A 20,720-nucleotide genomic window follows, 5' to 3' on the forward strand; every position below is an offset into this window, starting at 1 on the left:
GCCCAACAGGGATCCGGAGGGTAGCACTCTGGAACAACAACCAGATTCTCAGCTCCAGTGGGTCAGCATAGATGTCCAGGCAGGAAGCTCTATAACTGGCAACAAGAGAAGTGTGAGAGGAGAATATAAGGAGTTTGGGAGTGGCAGACAAGAAACAGCTGAGGAGGAGAAGCTACGGATCCCTGAGTGAGACAAAAAGGATAGCAAGGCAAACACAGAAAACAAACACTAAGAAACACCGTGATCTTTAGACATAGAGCGCGCAGCCACCCGCTGCGACTTCCTGACCCCGGGTATAACGGAGTCAGACGTGGCTCTTGACACCCTCGTGACATTTCACTATTACATTGACTCCTCACATAAGATGACAAAAGTCTGCCATCCAAAATGGTTGATTCTTTTTCAATATTTGGAGGTCAGAAGTCACCAACCACAAGTTTGTGTGTTCAAATAAAAAAATGTTTTTTGCATTTTTTACAGGGAAACAAAGTGAACGTGTTGCTAAATTATAACTCATCCCATAAACCAGGTGCGCCATTCTGGATCTTGTAGGGATGTTTCAACTGTATAATATTGACAACCAAACGTTACTTCTGAGAATCCATACTTGCAAAACAAAACGTGCAAGTCTTAAAAATCTGGGAGATATTTCTAACACTTATCCTCTCACTTACAAGAAAGATTGTAATAAACCCTGTTAGGAGTGTTTATGTACTTCTAAATGTAGTAATCTAGGGATCCCACTGATGTTTGTGTAGAAAGTTTTTTCTTTGCTGTAGGGTGAACAACCCCGTCTCGTACACTGCCAGGAGTCCAATCTGTTTTATGACAAAACAGATTCATTTATCTCCAAATAAATAAATTACTTTTGTGAACATTTAGGAACATTTGCATAATTAGGCTGTAAGATTTTTAGCAGTGTTTTTCATAATAATTAAACTAATCTAATCTTGGACAGGATAAACAGACTTACTAGGATGAAAGCAGCCTTCAGGCAATGAACTTGCTACATTCCATGGGAACTGTAATGCTGATGATGTTTGTTAATTATGCAGATCTTTTACTCCCTAGTAATAGCAGTGTTTGTATTGCCTGAAGCTTAGACAGCAAGTCCTAGGCACAGAGAATTATCCTCCTCTTTTTGACACTTTCCTCAAAAACAAAAAATAGAAGCACTTGAGCATAATTGTATGTCCTTAATTGGAGTATCCAACATCATTGGCTTTGTATCCTGCTACCATCACATGACTATGACGGCCTCCTATCAACAGGGAGAAGCAACTCTTTAAAGCAATAGATTTGTAACACAAAAGCACATTTTTAAAACATAAAATGCATTTTTTGAAGGTTTTTAGTAACACTCTAAAAATGCCCCCAAAAAGTTAATTAGAAATTCAGAGTCAGACATAAAATAGTTATTAAATTATGTTGCAATATTCTAAACTTACTGTATTGGGTTAGGTGTTGTAGTCACAAGAAAATTTTACATGTTTTATGACAATTATTAAATGAAAGGGGCACATTTATTATGTATTATATGCATGTTTTGGTGCTCTTTTTATGCAACATTAACTCAGCCGAGATCCAAACAACAGCTATCCACAGGTCCAACTGAAGCTATAAACCACACAGCATTTTGGGAGAAACAACTATAAATGACCACAATGACCACAATAGCAACACCTGGAGGTTAAGGGTGTGGCCAATACCAGAAACAACACAGACGCCTATTGATCCACAAGGTAAACATGTCAAATCAAAACACGTGTTGCCAGTCTCAAAGATCTCCTGCCACTCACTGTCACGGGGACGTCCATATGTCTCGGTACGTCCATGACAGTTATGTTTCTTTTTTGCCCTCTGTGTGCCACTCTTTTACCACATCCATTCCTAAACTTTTAACGGTATTTCCAGAACATCTGCTACCGATGATCGGTGAAAACCACTGACAGAAAACATATGCCATCCCTGTTCTCTCAGTACTTTTTATGGAGCCGTAGACCTCAATGTGAGTGTTTGGTCTGCATGACGAATCAAACTAGTGCATGATCAGTGGAAAAACAAGGATGTGTGAAAAATCACATAAAAATCAATGAATACTTGTGCTATCTGTAGAGAAGACGGACAGCACATGTCCATGATTCAATGAATGGAGCAAAACTGTGATATCCTACATAGCAGCTACTAAGTAGACAGCATGCAGTTAGAGACCATTGAAGAAACTGCAGGGATTGATAATACTGAATAAAGGAGCCTGATAGTATGGTAAAAACATTCAGTACAGTAGCTATGTTTTTACTATTGGAAATTTGAGTTATTGTATGAAGATTTATTTGCATCAAAACCTGTAGATAAACAAGATGTGGTGGGTAGGGATGAGCGGACCCAAACATGTGGATGTTCGGCTTCGCTGGGTTCAGCGAACTTCGGGTCAAAGTTTGGGTTCAGAACCTGAACTTGACCCGTACTCGAACCCGAACACCATTGAAGTCAATGGGGACCCGAACTTTGATGCGCTAAAATGGCTGTAAAATAGTCATAGTAAGGGCCAGAGGGCTGCAAAAAGAAGCAAAACGGGAGTAAGAGCAGGACAATTGTCCTGCAAGCAAATGTGGATAGGGAAATGACTTTAAATAACATAGAATGAAATTAAAAAGTAATAATCTTGAACTAGGAGGAAGAGGTCAAAGTGGAGTAGGAGGTTGAGGAGGTGGTAAATGGGCCAGTGTAGTTGGAAGCGGCAGTGGAGAAGATAACCAAGATGGTTTTAGTATTTTTGTTTTTTTCCCATTTATTTATTTTTTATAAATTTGGGAAATGAAAAGAGGACGCAAAGAGAAAGTGCGCTGGAGTATAATAATGGCTGGGTGCGGCCGGTATACTTGTCTATTCAGCACAAGTAATGGAGTCCTGTGGGATTCATGCCTGGTTCATTTTAATGAACGTGAGCTTGTCCATGTTGGCTGTAGACAGGCGGCTGCGTTTGTCTGTGATACCCCCCCTACCGTGCTAAACACAAATTCAGACTATACACTGGCCGCAGGGCAGGCCAGCACCTCCAAGGCGTAAAGGGCAAGCTCAGGCCATGTGCCCAATTTGGAGACCCAGAAGTCAGTACGTGTAGGCGTGTACACACATACTGTTCCATCATGTTGCTAAAATCTGAAATACTGCTTCCTGATAAGACGTTCCATATCAGCTGGTGGTGCTGGTTGTTGTTGTGCTGACAAAGCTTTTCCACATTTCGACCATGCTAACCCTCCCTTCTGAGGTGCTCTCAGTGCCCCAGCTGCGTTGGTGACTTCTTCCTCCTCATCCTTCTCTGCGTTTGCCTTGTGCTTCCACTGAGACCCTGCTGTCAGGTGGGAATTCCATCAGCAACATGTCTACCAGCGTGCGCATGTACTTGCACATCTTCCGATCATGCTCCAGTGACGAAATTAAGGATGGCACATTGTCCTTGTAGCGGGGATCCAGCAGAGTGGCCAGCCAGTAATCGGCACTGGTTAGAATGTGGGCAACTTGGCGGTCGTTGTGTAGGCATGGCAGCATGTAGTTGCTCATCTGTGCCAGGCTGCCCTGAGGCAACAACAAGTCCTCTGTTAGAGGTGTATCATCTTTGTCCTCTGTTTCCCCCCAGCCACACTCCAGTGATCTCTTTCGGGTGCCACTCTGCTGTCAACACGGTTCCTCCTCCTCCTCCTCTCTCTAGCATGTGTAAGGTAGAGTTCCACCTTATGGGTATGTCGCATATGAGGCAGTGAGCAGGAAGGCCAAAGTCATGCTGCAGCGCAGACGGGCGAGCAGCAGCAGTATGAGTGCCGAAAGAGCACACTTTCTGCAGCAGCTCTGACTTATCAGGGTAATTTTTCAGGAACCTCTGCATCGCCAAATTCAGCACATGCGCCAGACAAGAGATGTGTTTCAAACTAGCTAGGCCCAGAGCTGCTACAAGATTTCACCCATTATCACACACCACCTGGTCGGGCTTGAGGCTCACTGGCACCAACCACTTATCAGTCTGTTGTTCCATGCTCATCCACAGCTCCTGCGCGGTGTGGGGTTTTCCCCCCCAAACAGATGAGTTTCAAAACAGCCTGCTGTCATTTCCCCCTGGCTGTGCTGAAGTTGGTGGCGCTGACTGGATGAAGAGGCGGTAGAGGAGGAAGCAGAGTAGGAGGAGGAGGCAACGAGAAACGTCCTGCAGTCCTCGGTGGCGGAAGGACATGCGCCAAACTGCTATCCGCCTCAGGCCCAGCCACCACTGCATTTACCTAGTGTGTAGTTAGGGAGATATAACGTCCCTGCCCGTGCTTGCTGATCCACATATTGGTGATTATGTGGGCCTTGCCACAGATGGCGTTGTGCAGTTCACACCTGATTTTGTCTGCCACTTGGTTGGCCGGCAGGAATGGCTCGCCTGGACAAGTAGTGGTGGCAGGGAACCGCGTACTGTGTTACAGCCACCGCCATAAGGTTTTTAAAAGTCTCCGTCTCCACATGACAGCATTTCAAAGCCAGGAATTTTGAAATGCTGGCATTCAGGGCCAGGGATCGCTGGTGGGAAGGGGGGTATTTTCTCTTTCTCTCCAGTGTTTAGTGGATAGACAGCTGAACGTTTACAGGGGACATTGTGGAGATGCTTGGTGACGGTGACGGTGGTGGAGGTGGTGGTGTTGCTGCCACATCCTCTGTTTGTGGAGTGGCAGGTGCCACTGTGGTGCCAGAGGGGGAGGAAGAGGCCGAGACTGCAGCAGAAGAGAGAGCAGGAGGAGCCTGAGATCTTTTGTGGTTTTTGAGGTGTGTTCTCCACTGCTGTATTTAGATGCCTGGTCAAGCAGGTGGTGCTCAGATTTAGAACATTCATGCCTCGCTTCAGGCTCCGATTGCATAGCGTGAAAACCACTCGCGATTTGTAGTCAGCACATTGTCTGAAGAACTGCCATGCTAGAGAACTCCTTGGAGCTGGCTTTGGTGTGCTCAATCCCTGGGTGCGGTGGGAAGTAGCAGACGTACTAACTAGGGGATGGCCACTCTGCTTATGAACCCTGCTCCCTCTTTTGCTGTGCAGCTGGCGCTGTGTGACCACCACCTCTTCCTCCGAACTGCACACGTCACTCACATAGCCTTAATTCCATGTAGGATCTAGGACCTATCATCCTCCACATCATTTTCAACCCACTCTTCACCGCTGCCCTCCTAGCCGGTCTGCACCCTGCAGAAAGCTGCAGCAGTTGGCACCTGTGTTTTATCATTATCCGAGAAGTGCTGCGGTGGTCCTCCTATGTCCACATCCTGAAACATAAGTGGTTGGGCATCAGTACACTCAATCTCTTCCACTTCTGGGGCAGGGCTGGGTGTATGACCCACGGAAACCCTGCCAGCAGAGTCATCAAAAAGCATAAGAGACTGCTGCATGATTTGGTGCTCATACTGCTTGACTTATTTGCAAGGGGGTGAGGTGAAAGACAGATGCCCATGGGCTGTAGGCACCAAATCTGTGCTTTCTGTAGGGGACCGGGTGGGAGACAAGGTGAAGGAACTGGAGCCACCCAATCTATTACCTCCTCTAGTTGTTCTGGCCTCACCATTCGTACACCAGTATTCAGGCCTACAAAATAACACTGAATGTTCTGTCGCCTACGTGCACCTGAGGAAGGTGTTTTATTTGGGAATAACCACGTCCTCTCCCTGCAACAGGAGCTTCATCAACACCAGCAGCACCACGATCAGGGCCACGTCCCTTATTTGATGCTCTCCTCATTCTTTGCTGTGACCCACTGAACTAACAGACAGATTGACTATATTAATTTTCCTGTCACATATGCAGTGCAGGTGTACCTCACACCAAAAATGGGTGAATGTCAACCACCAAACTAACAGATGGATTAACTACAGACAGGTCCATAAATATTGGGACATCGACACAATTCTAACATTTTTGGCTCTATACACCACCACAATGGATTTGAAATGAAACGAACATGATGTGCTTTAACTGCAGACTTTCAGCTTTAATTTGAGGGTATTTACATCCAAATCATGTAAACGGTGTAGGCATTAAAATAGTTTGCATATGTGCCTCACACTTGTTAAGGGATAAAAAGTAATAGGACAGAATAATAATCATACATCAAACTTTCACTGTTTGATACTTGGTTGCAAATCCTTTGCAGTCAATTACAGCCTGAAGTCTGGAACGCATAGACATCACCAGACGCTGGGTTTCATCCCTGGTGATGCTCGGCCAGGCCTCTATTGCAACTGTCTTCAGTTCCTGCTTGTTCTTCAGGCATTTTCCTTTCAGTTTTGTCTTCAGCAAGTCAAATGCATGCTCAATCGGATTCAGGTCAGGTGATTGTTTTGGCCATTGCATAACATTCCACTTCTTTCCCTTAAAAAACTCTTTGGTTGCTTTTGCAGTATGCTTTGGGTCATTGTCTATCTGCACTGTGAAGCACCGTCCAATGAGTTCTGAAGCATTTGGCTGAATATGAGCAGATAATATTGCCCGAAACACTTCAGAATTCATCCTGCTGCTTTTGTCAGCAGTCACATCATCAATAAATACAAGAGAACCAGTTCCATTGGCAGCCATACATGCCCAAGCCATGACACTACCACCACCATGCTTCACTGATGAGGTGGTATGCTTAGGATAATGAGCAGTTCCTTTCCTTCTCCATACTCTTCTCTTCCCATTACTCTGGTACAAGTTGATCTTGGTCTCATCTGTCCATAGAATGTTGTTCCAGAACTGTGAAGGCTTTTTTAGATGTCGTTTGGCAAGCTCTAATCTGGCCTTCCTGTTTTGAGGCTCACCAATGGTTTACATCTTGTGTCGAACCCTCTGTATTCACTCTGGTGAAGTCATCTCTTGATTGTTGACTTTGACACACATACACCTACCTCCTGGTGAGTGTTCTTGATCTGGCCAATTGTTGTGAAGGGTGTTTTCTTCACCATGGAAAGAATTCTTTGGTCATCCACCACATTTATTTTTCGTGGTCTTCTCTTGGTGTTGCTGAGCTCACTGGTGCTTTCCTTCTTTTTAAGAATGTTCCAAACAGTTGTTTTGGCCATGCCTAATGTTTTTGCTATATCTCTGGTGGGTTTGTTTTGTTTTTTTTTCAGCCTAATAATGGCTTGCTTCACTGATGGATACAGCTCTTTGGATCTCATCCTGAGAGTTGACAGCAACATATTCCAAATGCAAATAGCACACTTGAAATGAACTCTGGACCTTTTATCTGCTCATTGTAATTGGAATAATAAGGGAATAACAGACACTTGGCCATTGAACAGTTGAGAAGCCAATTGTCCCATTACTTTTGGTCCCTTAGAGGGAGGCACATATGCAAGCTGTTGTAATTCCTACACCGTTCACCTGATTTGGATGCATGTACCCTCAAATTAAATCTGACAGTCTGCAGTTAAAGCACATCTTGTTTGTTTCATTTCAAATCCATTGTGGTGGTGTATAGAGCCAAAAATGTTATTTATGGACCTGACTGTATATACATTTCACTGTCATTTATGCAGTGCAGGTGTACCTCACACCAAAAATTACCCAACTAATTAACAGATGGATTAACTATATTAATTACTCTGTCACTACTAGGCATGGCTAGGCATGGCTGTTATGGTTTCTAAATGCCCACAGGTTAAAAGCTTGTTGATTGGCACCCTGGAGCCTTTCAACAAGCTTTATTAAATGCCCAAACTCGAACCCGAACTTTTGCTGCAAAGTTCGGGTTCAGGTCCAGGTACCTGAACTTGCAAAGTTCAGTACAAACCCAAACTTTTCCATTAGGGTTCACTCAACACTAGTGGTGGGTCATTTTAATGAGTCTAACATGCAACAAGAAGAGTAGACTAGTTCAAAGTAATGGTTGGGGGTCTGTGGAAAGCAGAGAAGCAAAAATACAAGGGGGGAAGAAACACCAGAAATCCAGACATACTAAAAAAGAAGATCAGAAGGTTACAAGATTAGAAGCTAAAACCAATCACAAAAAAGCACATTAAATAAAACAAAACAAAAGATCCATCTCCTTAAATAAGAGCCAATGTGTCACAGGTAAGGAAGGTAGAGAGGAAGTGCACCCCCTAAACTGCTACCCTCAACCCTGTCCCTGCCTACTTGCACCACCCGCCCTAGGTGACGGGCGCAACTGGGTGACGGTCCCTGACCTACGTAAGTGTAGAGCAGAGCAAACAGAGAAAGAGAAGAACAGACAGCCAAAGCAGGAGGCGGGACACAAGACTAAGGCATACGGACAGACAGGGAGGTAGATAAGACAACAGTACCCAGTGATGGGAAAGGCAATGGCGGGTCAACTAGCCAAGGTCGGTCCAGGAGGTCACGTCAATACAAGGGATGAGGCAGGAGACGAAATCCGAGAATGAGCCGAGGTCAAATCCGAGAGATAGCGTAGGTACCAAGGGAGTGGGCAAAGTGAGGTCAGGAAACAAACAAGGTCAATACCAGAGGTCAAGTAAGAAGCAATAATATTAGTACACACAGCCCTAGAGACAAAAATCACAGGCAACCTGTAGCCAGCAGGCCGCCTGTATTTATAGTGGGGAGTGAGGGTCATGTGACATGGCCCGCGTCACATGACCGACAGACAGACAAGTCGAGCACCGAGTGATCAGCTTGGCGCTCAAGGCAGACCTAAGATCAGGGAGCCTCCCAGCTAGCAAAGGGAACCTGGGAACGAGGCCAAACACAGATCCTCACTCCTGAAGCTAATCAGCAGGTCTGCGGCTGATGGGAGACCGAGGGCGCCTTTGGCGCCCCGTTACACAATGAAACTGAATGCAGAGCTTCTGTTATATTTCAGAATATCTCTTTTATGTACTTCATAAAGCAGAACCCTGACAAATAACTCACCACAAAGAAGATGTTTAGGAGAATACATAACATCCTTAAATTTTGTCATGCGTCAACATTCCATATACACTCAACTAAAGAACTATTAGGAACACCATACTAATACGGTGTTGGACCCCCTTTTGCCTTCCGAACTGCCTTAATTCTACGTGGCAATGATTCAACAAGGTGCTGATAGCATTCTTTAGAAATGTTGCCCCATATTGATAGGATAGAATTTTTCAGTTGATGGAGATTTGAGGGATGCACATCCAGGGCACGAAGCTCCTGTTTCACCACATCCCAAAGATGCTCTATTGGGTTGAGATCTGGTAACTGTGGGGGCCATTTTAGTACAGTGAACTCATTGTCATGTTCAAGAAACCAATTTGAAATGATTCGAGCTTTGTGACATGGTGCATTATCCTGCTGGAAGTAGCCATCAGAGGATGGATACATGGTGGTCATGAAGGGATGGACATGGTCAGAAACAATGCTCAGGTAGCCTGTGTCATTTAAACGAGCCAATTGGCACTAAGGTGCCTAAAGTGTGCCCAGAAAACATCCCCCACACCATCACACCACCACCACCAGCCTGCACAGTGGTAACAAGGCATGATGGATACATGTTCTCATTCTGTTTATGCCAAATTCAGACTCTACCATTTGAATGTCTCAACAGAAATCGAGACTCATCAGACCAGGCAACATTTTTCCAGTCTTCAACAGTCCAATTTTGGTGAGCTCGTGCAAATTGTAGCCTCTTTTTCCTATTTGTTGTGGAGATGAGTGGTACCCGGTGGGGTCTTCTGCTGTTGTAGCCCATCCACCTCAAGGTTGTGCGTGTTGTGGCTTCACAAATCCTTTGCTGCATACCTCGGTTGTAACGAGTGGTTATTTCAGTCAATGTTGCTCTTCTATCAGCTTGAATCAGTCGGCCCATTCTCCTCTGACCTCTAGCATCAACAAGGCATTTTCGCCCACAGGACTGCCGCATACTGGATGTTTTCCCTTTTCACACCATTCTTTGTAAACCCTAGAAATGGTTGTGCGTGAAAATCCCAGTAACTGAGCAGATAGTGAAATACTCAGACCAGCCCGTCTGGCACCAACAACCATGCCACGCTCAAAATTGCTTAAATCACCTTTCTTTCCCATTCTGACATTCAGTTTGGAGTTCAGGAGATTGTCTTGTCCAGGACCACAACCCTGCATGCATTGAAGCAACTGCCATGTGATTGGTTGACTAAATAATCACATTAATGAGAAATAGAACAGGTGTTCCTAATAATTCTTTAGGTGAGTGTATAGCTGCTAGTCAATTCAAAAAGATTTAGGGTCCTACCTCAGGGAATGTTAATATTTTCTTAATAAAGCTATGATGCAGAACTAGAAGAACACAAGAATACATTATTGATTCAAACTCATATACAGTAGGTATAGAATAAAAAGCCAATTGGAATTGCCCAGTAAGTAGTAGTACCTGACTTAAGGTTCATACTTATTGCCTTCTACTTGGGACTGGTGCAATATGAGTGTTCACATCCTCATATTACATTTAAAAAATTTGTGCTGGTAGTATATATTGATGACCTACCCTCAAGATAGTGAAAAAACAACTTAGGAAACAGTCCCTATATATTACTGGAAGGGTTCTTCAACCACACAACCAATATTGTTGAAAAATCCAGGGCACTCGCTTTTGTGTATCAAAGTAGATAAATATTTATTGATTATAAATACAAATATTCAATCAAAATATTGTTCCATCATTATATCATTACAGCTTACTGGTATAGGTGACAATGTTTAGGTCAAAATGACGTCGCATCTGGAGGAAGATGTGTGTCGTGTGAGGTAACGCTGGAGAGGGGAACACTAATTGTTTTGCTGCCAATTTTAATGTGATCCAAAACAATAATAATATTATATTTTGCCCAAAACATTGCTGTGCTTGTGATGCATTGTTTACTAGACATTAGCAAACTTTTAAAAACATTTTCGGAAAAAATTTGGTTAGATTTTAATATATTTGCGGCAAATTACTTTAAAAACGGCTATTTCCTGGCTGCAGAGAGCCTTTTTAGTGGTGTAGAACACTGTGCCTTGCAGTAACATGCATAGGAAGTCTGCTCTGGTAGTGAAATAATACCCTGAGTCCGTATGACATGCAGCTGACAGGCGTCGCTCTTAGAATCACTGCACACTTCACTTATTAGGGCAGTCACGGGGCCAAAACTAACCAAATAACTCAAGTATGAACTCAACCTTACAGGTCAATGTTAGTGCCAAGAAGAAGCACACTCCTTTTACATTGTTGCCAGCTGATTCCACATAGATGTTATCAGAACTAGAGATGGCCTTGAGCTTTGCCCGGCAGTCGTTTTGCTGCAAACTTTGCGCGTTCGCTATTCGCCTAACATGCAAACATATGGCGATGTCCGCCGGCGCCATATGCTTTTGCATTGCGCCGAACTTTAACCCATAACACATCCATCAGGTGGGACAGAACAGCCAATTGAGACGTTTCAGCACATGGACACACCCCCAACCTATCACAGAACTGTTAGTGATACCAAACGCTAGCTAATAGGGCCACAAAAGTCCTTTTTAGGACTGGTATAGGTGTGCTATTGATAGGTGTAATATACTTCTAATATACTTTCTAACATAACATAGAAAGTAAATTATAGTGCATTTGTAATGTGCAGTAGTTGTGTGCGGTTCTGCTAAGATACCGCAGCTAGATAAAGGGATAGGCGCGATTAGAACAACTAATTGCAATGGGTGTGATATACCTGGTTCCCCCCCAAAAAAAAACTGATTGAGGGGTGTGTTAAAGCTTTCTTCAAAAAATACTGATTGAGGGCTGCGATATACCTGTTGCCCGAAATAAACAGGGTGGTGTGATATAACAGGTTTGGCAAAAAAAGAATTGATGGGTGTGATATACCTGCTTCCACAAAATACTGATTAAGGGGTTTGATATTCCTGCTTCCACCAAATATTTATTGAGGCCTACGATATACCCGCTTCCACAAAATACTGATTAAGGTGATTGATATACCTGCTTCCACAAATTACTGATTAAGGGAATTGATATACCTGCTTTCATCAATTATTAATTGAAGCCTGCGAGATACCGGCTTCCACAAAATGCTGATTGAGGGCTACGATATACCTGCTTCCACAAAATATTGATTAAGGGAATCAATATACCTGCTTTAACCAAATATTGATTGAGGCCTGCGATATACCTGCTTCCACAAAATAGGGGATTCATATTCCTGTTTCCACCAAATATTGATTGAGGCCTGTCATATAACTGCTTCCACAAAATACTGATTAAGGGGTTTGATATACCTGCTTCCACCAAATATTGATTGAGGCCTGCGAGATACTTGCTTCTACAAAATACTGATTAAGGGGTTTAATATGCCTGCTTCCACCAAATATTGATTGAGGTCTACAATATACCTGCTTCCACAAAATACTGATTAAGGGGATTGATATGACTGCTTCCATTAAATATTGATTGAGGCCTGCAATATCCCTGCTTCCAAAAATACTGATTAAGGGGATTGATATATCTGCTTCCACCAAATATCGATTAAGGCCTACACGATAACTGCTTCCACAAAATACTGATTAAGGGGTTTGATATACCTATTTCAACAAAATATTGATTGACGCTTACAATATACCTGCTTCCATAAAATACTGATTAAGTGGATTGATACACCTACTTCCACAAAATTTTAATTGAGGCCTGTGAAATCCCTGCTTCCACAAAGTACTGATTAAGGGGATTGATATACCTGCTTCCACCAAATATTGATTGAGGCCTGCGAGATACCTGCTTCCACAAAATACTGATTAAGGGGTTTGATATACCTGTTTCCACAAAATATTGATTGAAGCCTACAATATACCTGCTTCCACAAAATACTGATTAAGGGGATTGATATACATGCTTCCACCAAATATTAATGGAGGCCTGTGAGATATCTGCTTCCACAAAATACTGATTAAGGGGTTTAATATACCTGCTTCAACAAAATATTGATTAAGGCCTACGATATACCTGCTTCCACCAAATATTGATTAAGGGAATTGATATAACTGCTTCCACCAAATATTGATTGATGACTGCAATATACTTGCTTCCACAGAATACTGATTAAGGGTATTGATATACCTGCTACCAGCAAATATTTATTGAGACCTATGATATTCTTGCTTTCATAAAATACTGATTAAGGGGTTTGTTATATCTGTTTCCACAAAATGTTGATTGAGGCCTGCAAGATCTCTTCTTCCACAAAATACTGATTAAAGAGATTGTTAAACCTGCTTCCACCAAATATTGATTGAGGATTGAGATATACCTGCTTCCACAAAATACTAATTAAGGGGATTGATATACCTGCTTCCACAAAATACTGATTAAAGGGATTGATATACATGCTTCCACCAAATATTAATGGAGGCCTGTGAGATATCTGCTTCCACAAAATACTGATTAAGGGGTTTAATATACCTGCTTCAACAAAATATTGATTAAGGCCTACGATATACCTGCTTCCACCAAATATTGATTAAGGGAATTGATATAACTGCTTCCACCAAATATTGATTGATGACTGCAATATACTTGCTTCCACAGAATACTGATTAAGGGTATTGATATACCTGCTACCAGCAAATATTTATTGAGACCTATGATATTCTTGCTTTCATAAAATACTGATTAAGGGGTTTGTTATACCTGTTTCCACAAAATGTTGATTGAGGCCTGCAAGATCTCTTCTTCCACAAAATACTGATTAAAGAGATTGTTAAACCTGCTTCCACCAAATATTGATTGAGGCCTGCAATATACCTGCTTCCACAAAATACTGATTGAGGACTGAGATATACCTGCTTCCACAAAATACTGATTACGGGGATTAATATGCCTGCTTCCACAAACTTTGATTGAGGCCTGTGATATACCTGCTTGCACATAATACTGATTTAGGGGATTGATATACCTGTTTCCACCAAATATTGATTGAGGCCTGCAATATACCTGCTTCCACAAAATACTGATTGAGGACTGAGATATACCTGCTTCCACAAAATACTGATTAAGGGGATTGATATGCCTGTTTCCACAAACTTTGATTGAGGCCTCTCATATACCTGCTTGCACATAATACTGATTTAGGGGATTGATATACCTGTTTCCACCAAATATTGATTGAGGCCTGCAATATACCTGCTTCCACAAAATACTAATGAAGTGGATTGATATACCTGCTTTCACCAAATATTGATTTAGGACTACGAGATCCCTGCTTCCACAAAATACTGAATAAGTGTATTTATATGCCTGCTTCCACAAAATATTGATTGAGGGAATCTATATTCCTGCTTTAACCAAATATTAATTGAGGCCTGCGATATACCTGCTTCCACAAAATAGAGGATTTATATTCCTGCTTCCACCAAACATTGATTGAGGCCTGTAATATAACTGCTTCCACAAAATACTGATTAAGGGGTTTGATATACCTGATTCCATCAAATATTGATTGAGGCCTGCGAGATACTTGCTTCTACAAAATACTGATTAAGGGGTTTAATATGCTGCTTCCAAAAAATATTGATTGAGACCTACGATATACCTGCTTCCACAAAATACTGATTAAGGGGTTTGATATACCTGATTCCATCAAATATTGATTGAGGCCTGCGAGATACTTGCTTCTACAAAATACTGATTAAGGGGATTGATATGACTGCTTCCATTAAATATTGATTGAGGCCTGCAATATCACTGCTTCCAAAAATGCTGATTAAGGGGATTGATATACCTGCTTCCACCAAATATCGATTAAGGCCTACATGATAACCGCTTCCACAAAATACTGATTAAGGGGTTTGATATAAAAATACTGATTAAAGGGATTGATATGCCTGCTTCCACCAAATATCGATTAAGGCCTACATGATAACTGCTTCCACAAAATACTGATTAAGGGGTTTGATATACCTATTTCCACAAAATATTGATTGACGCTTACAATATACCTACTTCTATAAAATACTGATTAAGAGGATTGATACACCTACTTTGACCAAATTTTTATTGAGGCCTGTGATATCCCTGCTTCCACAAAAAAAAGATTAACGGGATTAATATTCCTGCTTCCACCAAATATTGATTGAGGCCTGCGAGATACCTGCTTCCACAAAATACTGATTAAAGGGTATAATATACCTGTTTCCACACAATATTTATTGAGGACTACGATATACCTGCTTCGACAAAATACTGATTAAAGGGAATTGATATACATGCTTCCACCAAATATTAATTGAGGCCTGCGAGATATCTGCTTCCACAAAATACTGATCAAGGGATTTAATATACCTGCTTCAACAAAATATTGATTGAGGCCTACAATATACCTGCTTCCACCAAATACTGATTGAGGCCTATGATATTCTTGCTTTCATAAAATACTGATTAAGGGGTTTGATATACCTGTTTCCACAAAATGTTGATTGAGGCCTGCGAGATCTCTTCTTCCACAAAATACTGATTAAAGAGATTGATAAACCCGCTTCCACCAAATATTGATTGAGGATTGAGATATACCTGCTTCCACAAAATACTAATTAAGGGGATTGATATACCTGCTTTTACCAAAAATTGATTGAGGACTGCGATATACCTGCTTCCACAGAATACTGATTAAGGGGATTGATAGACCTGCTTCCACCAAATATTGATTCAGGCCTGCAATATACCTGCTTCCACAAAATACTGATTGAGGACTGAGATATGCCTGCTTCCACAAAATACTGATTAAGAGGATTGATATGCCTGCTTCCACAAACTTTGATTGAGGCCTGTGATATACCTGCTTGCACATAATACTGATTTAGGGGATTGAAATACCTGTTTCCACCAAATATTGATTGAGGCCTGCAATATACCTGCTTCCACAAAATAGTGATTAAGGGGATTGATATACCTGATTTCACAAAATACTGATTAAGTGGATTGATATACCTGCTCACTCCAAATATTGATTGAGGACTACAAGATACCTGCTTCCACAAAATACTGAATAAGGGGTTTGATACACCTGTTCCCACAAATTGTTGATTGAGGCCTGCAAGATCTCTTCTTCTACAAAATACTGATTAAAGAGATTGATAAACCTGCTTTCACCAAATATTGATTGAGGATTGAGATATACCTGCTTCCACAAAATACTAATTAAGGGGATTGATATACCTGCTTCCACCAAATATTGATTGAGGCCTGCAAAATACCTGCTTCCACAAAATACTGATTGAGGACTGAGATAAACCTGCTTCCACAAAATACTGATTGAGGCCTGAGATATACCTGCTTCCACAAAATTCTGATTAAGGGGGTTGATATGCCTGCTTCCACAAACTTTGATTGAGGCCTGTGATTTACCTGCTTGCACATAATTCTGATTTAGGGGATTGATATACCTGTTTCCACCAAATATTGATATAGGCCTGCAATATACCTGCCTCCACAAAATACTGATTAAGGGGATTGATAATACCTGATTTCACAAAATACTGATTAAGTAGATTGATATACCTGCTTCCACCAAATATTGATTGAGGACTACGAGATACCTGCTTCCACAAAATACAGAATAAGGGGATTGATATGCCTGCTTCCACAAAATATTGATTGAGGTCTGCGAAATATAAGGTTACACTCACCGGTAATCTTTTTTCCATGAGCCCATGACAGCACCCTTAAGAGAGCCCGCCTCCACCCAGGACAGGAAACAGGAACTTCCGTGCAGAGCTTCTTAAGGACGGACTCAGCCTCTATTTATTTGTGATAACCCATCCCAAAACATATAGAACATCCCCCAAAAACTCTTCTTCTCAATGTTTTTTTTTTTGCGAATTATGTCTTTTTATTTATTTATTTAAATTTTTTAATTCTGAAAAAAAATATTTCCTTTTTTTCTTTCTTTCTTTTTTTTTTTGGGAGGGAATAAATAGCGGGTGCTGTCATGGGCTCATGGAAAAGTGATTACCGGTGAGTGTAATCTTATATTTCCCTTATGCCCATGACAGCACCCTTGAGAGAAGACTAGAATAGAAGTAGACTAGGGAGGGATTACAGCCTGTAAAACTTTCCTACCAAAGGATAGCTGATCCTTGGAGTCTAGATCTAGCTTGTAATGGCGGTAGAAAGTTCAAGGGGATTTCCAAGTAGCGGTCCTACAGTACTGCTCTAGGGAAGCTTCAGCGCTTTCTGCCCAAGAGGTCGAAATGGACCTGGTTGAATGTGCCCGAATCCCAAGGAATAGGCCAAAGAAATGGCTGCGGCAATCCATCCAGATAGTGTTCTGGATGTAACATAGTAACATAGTACATAAGGTCGAAAAATACATTTGTCCATCCAGTTCAGCCTGTCATCCTGCAAGTTGATCCAGAGGACGGCAAAAAAAAAAACTGTGAGGTAGATGCCAATTTTCCTCACTTTAGGGGAATAAAAAATTCCTTCCCAACTCCAATCAGGCAATCAGAATTACTCCCTGGATCAACGATCCCTCTCTAGTAGCTATATCCTGTAATATTATTACACTCCAGAAATACATCCAGGCCCCTCTTGAATTCCTTTGTTGTACTCACCATCACCACCGTCTCACGCAGAGAGTTCCATAGTCTCACTGCTCTTACCGTAAAGAATCCTCTTCTATGTTTGTGTACAAACCTTCTTTCCTCTAGACGCAAAGGATGTCCCCTCATCACAGTCCTGGGGATAAACAGATGATGGGATAGATCTCTGTACTGACCCCTGATATATTTATACATAGTAATTAGATCTCCCCTCAGTCGTCTTTTTTCTAAAGTGAATAACCCTAATTTTGATAATCTTTCAGGGTACTGTAGTTGCCCTATTCCAGTTATTACTTTAGTTGCCCTTCTCTGGACCCTCTCCAGCTCTGCTATGTCTGCCTTGTTCACTGGAGCCCACTGAGCCTTGTTCACTGACTTGCATTATTCCTTCCCATGTGCATAACTTTACATTTGTCAGTGTTAAACCTCATCTGCCACTTATCTGCCCAAGCCTGCGATCTATCCAGATCCCTCTGTAGTAGTATACTGTCCTCTTCAGTGTTAATTACTTTACACAATTTAGTGTCATCTGCGAAAATTGATATTTTACTATGCAAGCCTTCTACAAGATCAATAATAAATATATTGAAGAGAATAGGGCCCAATACTGACCCCTGAGGTACTCCACTAGTGACAGTGACCCAATCTGAGTATGTACCGTTAATAACCACCCTCTGTTTTCTTTCATTGAGCCAGTTACTTACCCACTTACAGACGTTTTCTCCCAGTCCGAGCATTCTCATTTTATATACTAACCTTTTATGTGGTACACTATCAAACGATTTGGAGAAGTCCAGATACACGACATCCATTGATTCGCCGCTGTCAAGTCTAGAACTTACCTCCTCATAGAAACTGATTAAATTAGTTTGACATGACCGATCCCTCACAAAGCCATGCTGATATGGCGTTATTTGCCTTTTTCCGTTAAGATGCTCTAACATAGCATCCCTCAGAAAACCTTCAAACTGTTTACCCACAACAGATGTTAAACTTAACGGGCTATAGTTTCCAGGCTCTGTTTTTGGACCCTTTTTGAATATTGGCACCACATTTTCCATGCGCCAATCCTGTGGGACATTCCCTGTCAGTATAGAATCTGCAAATATCAGAAATAAGGATCTGGCTATGACATTACTTAATTCCCTTAGGATACGGGGGTGTATGCCATCCGGTCCTGGCGATTTGTCTATTTTAATCTTTTTAAGTCGCTTTTGTACTTCTTCCTGGGTCAGACAGGACACTTTTAATGGGGAATTTATTTCAACATTAAGCATTTCATCTGACAGTTTATTTTCCTCAGTGAATACATTGGAGAAAAAAATATTTAACAGCTTTGCTTTCTCCTCGTCGCTCTCTGCGACTCCCCCCTCATTACTCTTTAAAGGGTCGATGCCTTCAGATTTATACTTTTTAACATTAATATAATTGAAGAACATTTTAGGATTAGTTTTACTCTCTTTGGCAATTAATCTCTTGGTCTCTAATTTGGCCGCTTTTATTTGTTTTTTACATGTTCTATTTTTTTCCTTATAGTTTTTCAGTGCTTCCGTGCTACCCTCCTGTTTTAGTGTTTTATATGCATTCTTTTTGTCATTTATTGCTTTCTTTACAGTTCTGTTTATCCACATTGGTTTCTTTTTGTTCCTTAACCACTTCCCATCTGGTCCATTTGCCCCCTTCCTGACCAGGCCTAATTTTGCAAAACGGACATATCTCACTTTATGTGGTAATAACTTTGGAACTCCTTTATTTATTCAAGTCATTCAGAGATTGTTTTCTCGTGACACATTGTACTTCATGATAGTAATACAGTTGAGCCAAAATATTATATCTTTATTTATGAAAAAATCCCAAATTTACCCAAAAATTTGAAACATTCGCAATTTTCTAAATTTTTATTTCTCTGCTTTTAAAACAGAAAGTGATACCTCATAAAATATTTATTACTTAACATTCCCCATATGTCTACTTTATGTTGGCATCATTTTAGAAATGTCATTTTACTTTTTTTAGGATGTTAGAAGGCTTAGAAGTTTAGAAGCAATTCTTCAAATTTTTAAGAAAATTGCCAAAACCCACTTTTTAAGGACCAGTTCAGGTCTGAAGTCACTTTGTGGGGCTTACATAGTGGATACCCCCATAAATGACCCCATTGTAGAAACTACACCCCTCAAGGTATTCAAAACTGATTTTATAAACTTTGTTAACCCTTTAGGCGTTCCACAAGAATTAAAGGAAAATGGAGATCAAATTTTTAAATTTCACTTTTTTGGCATATTTTCCATTTTAATCAAATTTTTTCTTTAACACATCGATGGTTAACAGCCAAACAAAACTCAATATTTATTACCCAGATTCTGCGGTTTACAGAAACACCCCACATGTGGTCATAAACTGCTGTATGGGCACACGGCAGGGCGCAGAAGAAAAGGAACTCCACATGGTTTTTAGATGCCATGTCCCATTTGAAGCCCCCTGATGCACCCTTACAGTAGAAACTCCCAAGAAGTGACCCCATTTTGGAAACTAGGGGATAAGGTGCCAGTTTTATTAGTACTATTTTTGGGTACATATGATTTTTTGATCATTCATTATAACACTTTATGGGGCAAGGTGACCCAAAAATTGGTTGTTTTAGCACAGTTTCTATTTATTTATTTTTACAGCGTTCACCTGAGGGGTTCAGTCAAGTGACATTTTTATAGAGCAGATTGTTACGGATGTGGCGATACCTAATATGTATACTTTTCTCATTTATTAAAGTTTTGCGCAATAATAGCATTTTTGAAACAAAAAATTATGTTTTAATGTGTCCATGTTCTGAGAGCTATGTTTTTTTATTTTTTGAGAGATTTTCTTATGTAGGGGCTCATTTTTTGCAGGATGAGGTGACTGCTTTATTGGTACCATTTTGTGGGACATACACATTTTTGATCACTTGGTGTTGCACCTTTTGTGATGTAAGGTGACAAAAATTGCTTGTTTTGACACAGTTTTTTTTTTTTTTTTACGGTGTTCACCTGAGGGGTTAGCTCATGTGATATTTTTATAGAGCTGGTTTTTACAGACGCTGCAATACCTAATATGTATACTTTTTTTATTTGTTTCACTTTAACACAATAATAGCATTTTTGAAACCAAAAAAATGATGTTTTAGTGTCTCCATGTC

Source organism: Bufo gargarizans, chromosome 4 (genome assembly GCF_014858855.1).
Source record: "Bufo gargarizans isolate SCDJY-AF-19 chromosome 4, ASM1485885v1, whole genome shotgun sequence".
In the NCBI taxonomy this organism is placed as follows: domain Eukaryota; kingdom Metazoa; phylum Chordata; class Amphibia; order Anura; family Bufonidae; genus Bufo; species Bufo gargarizans.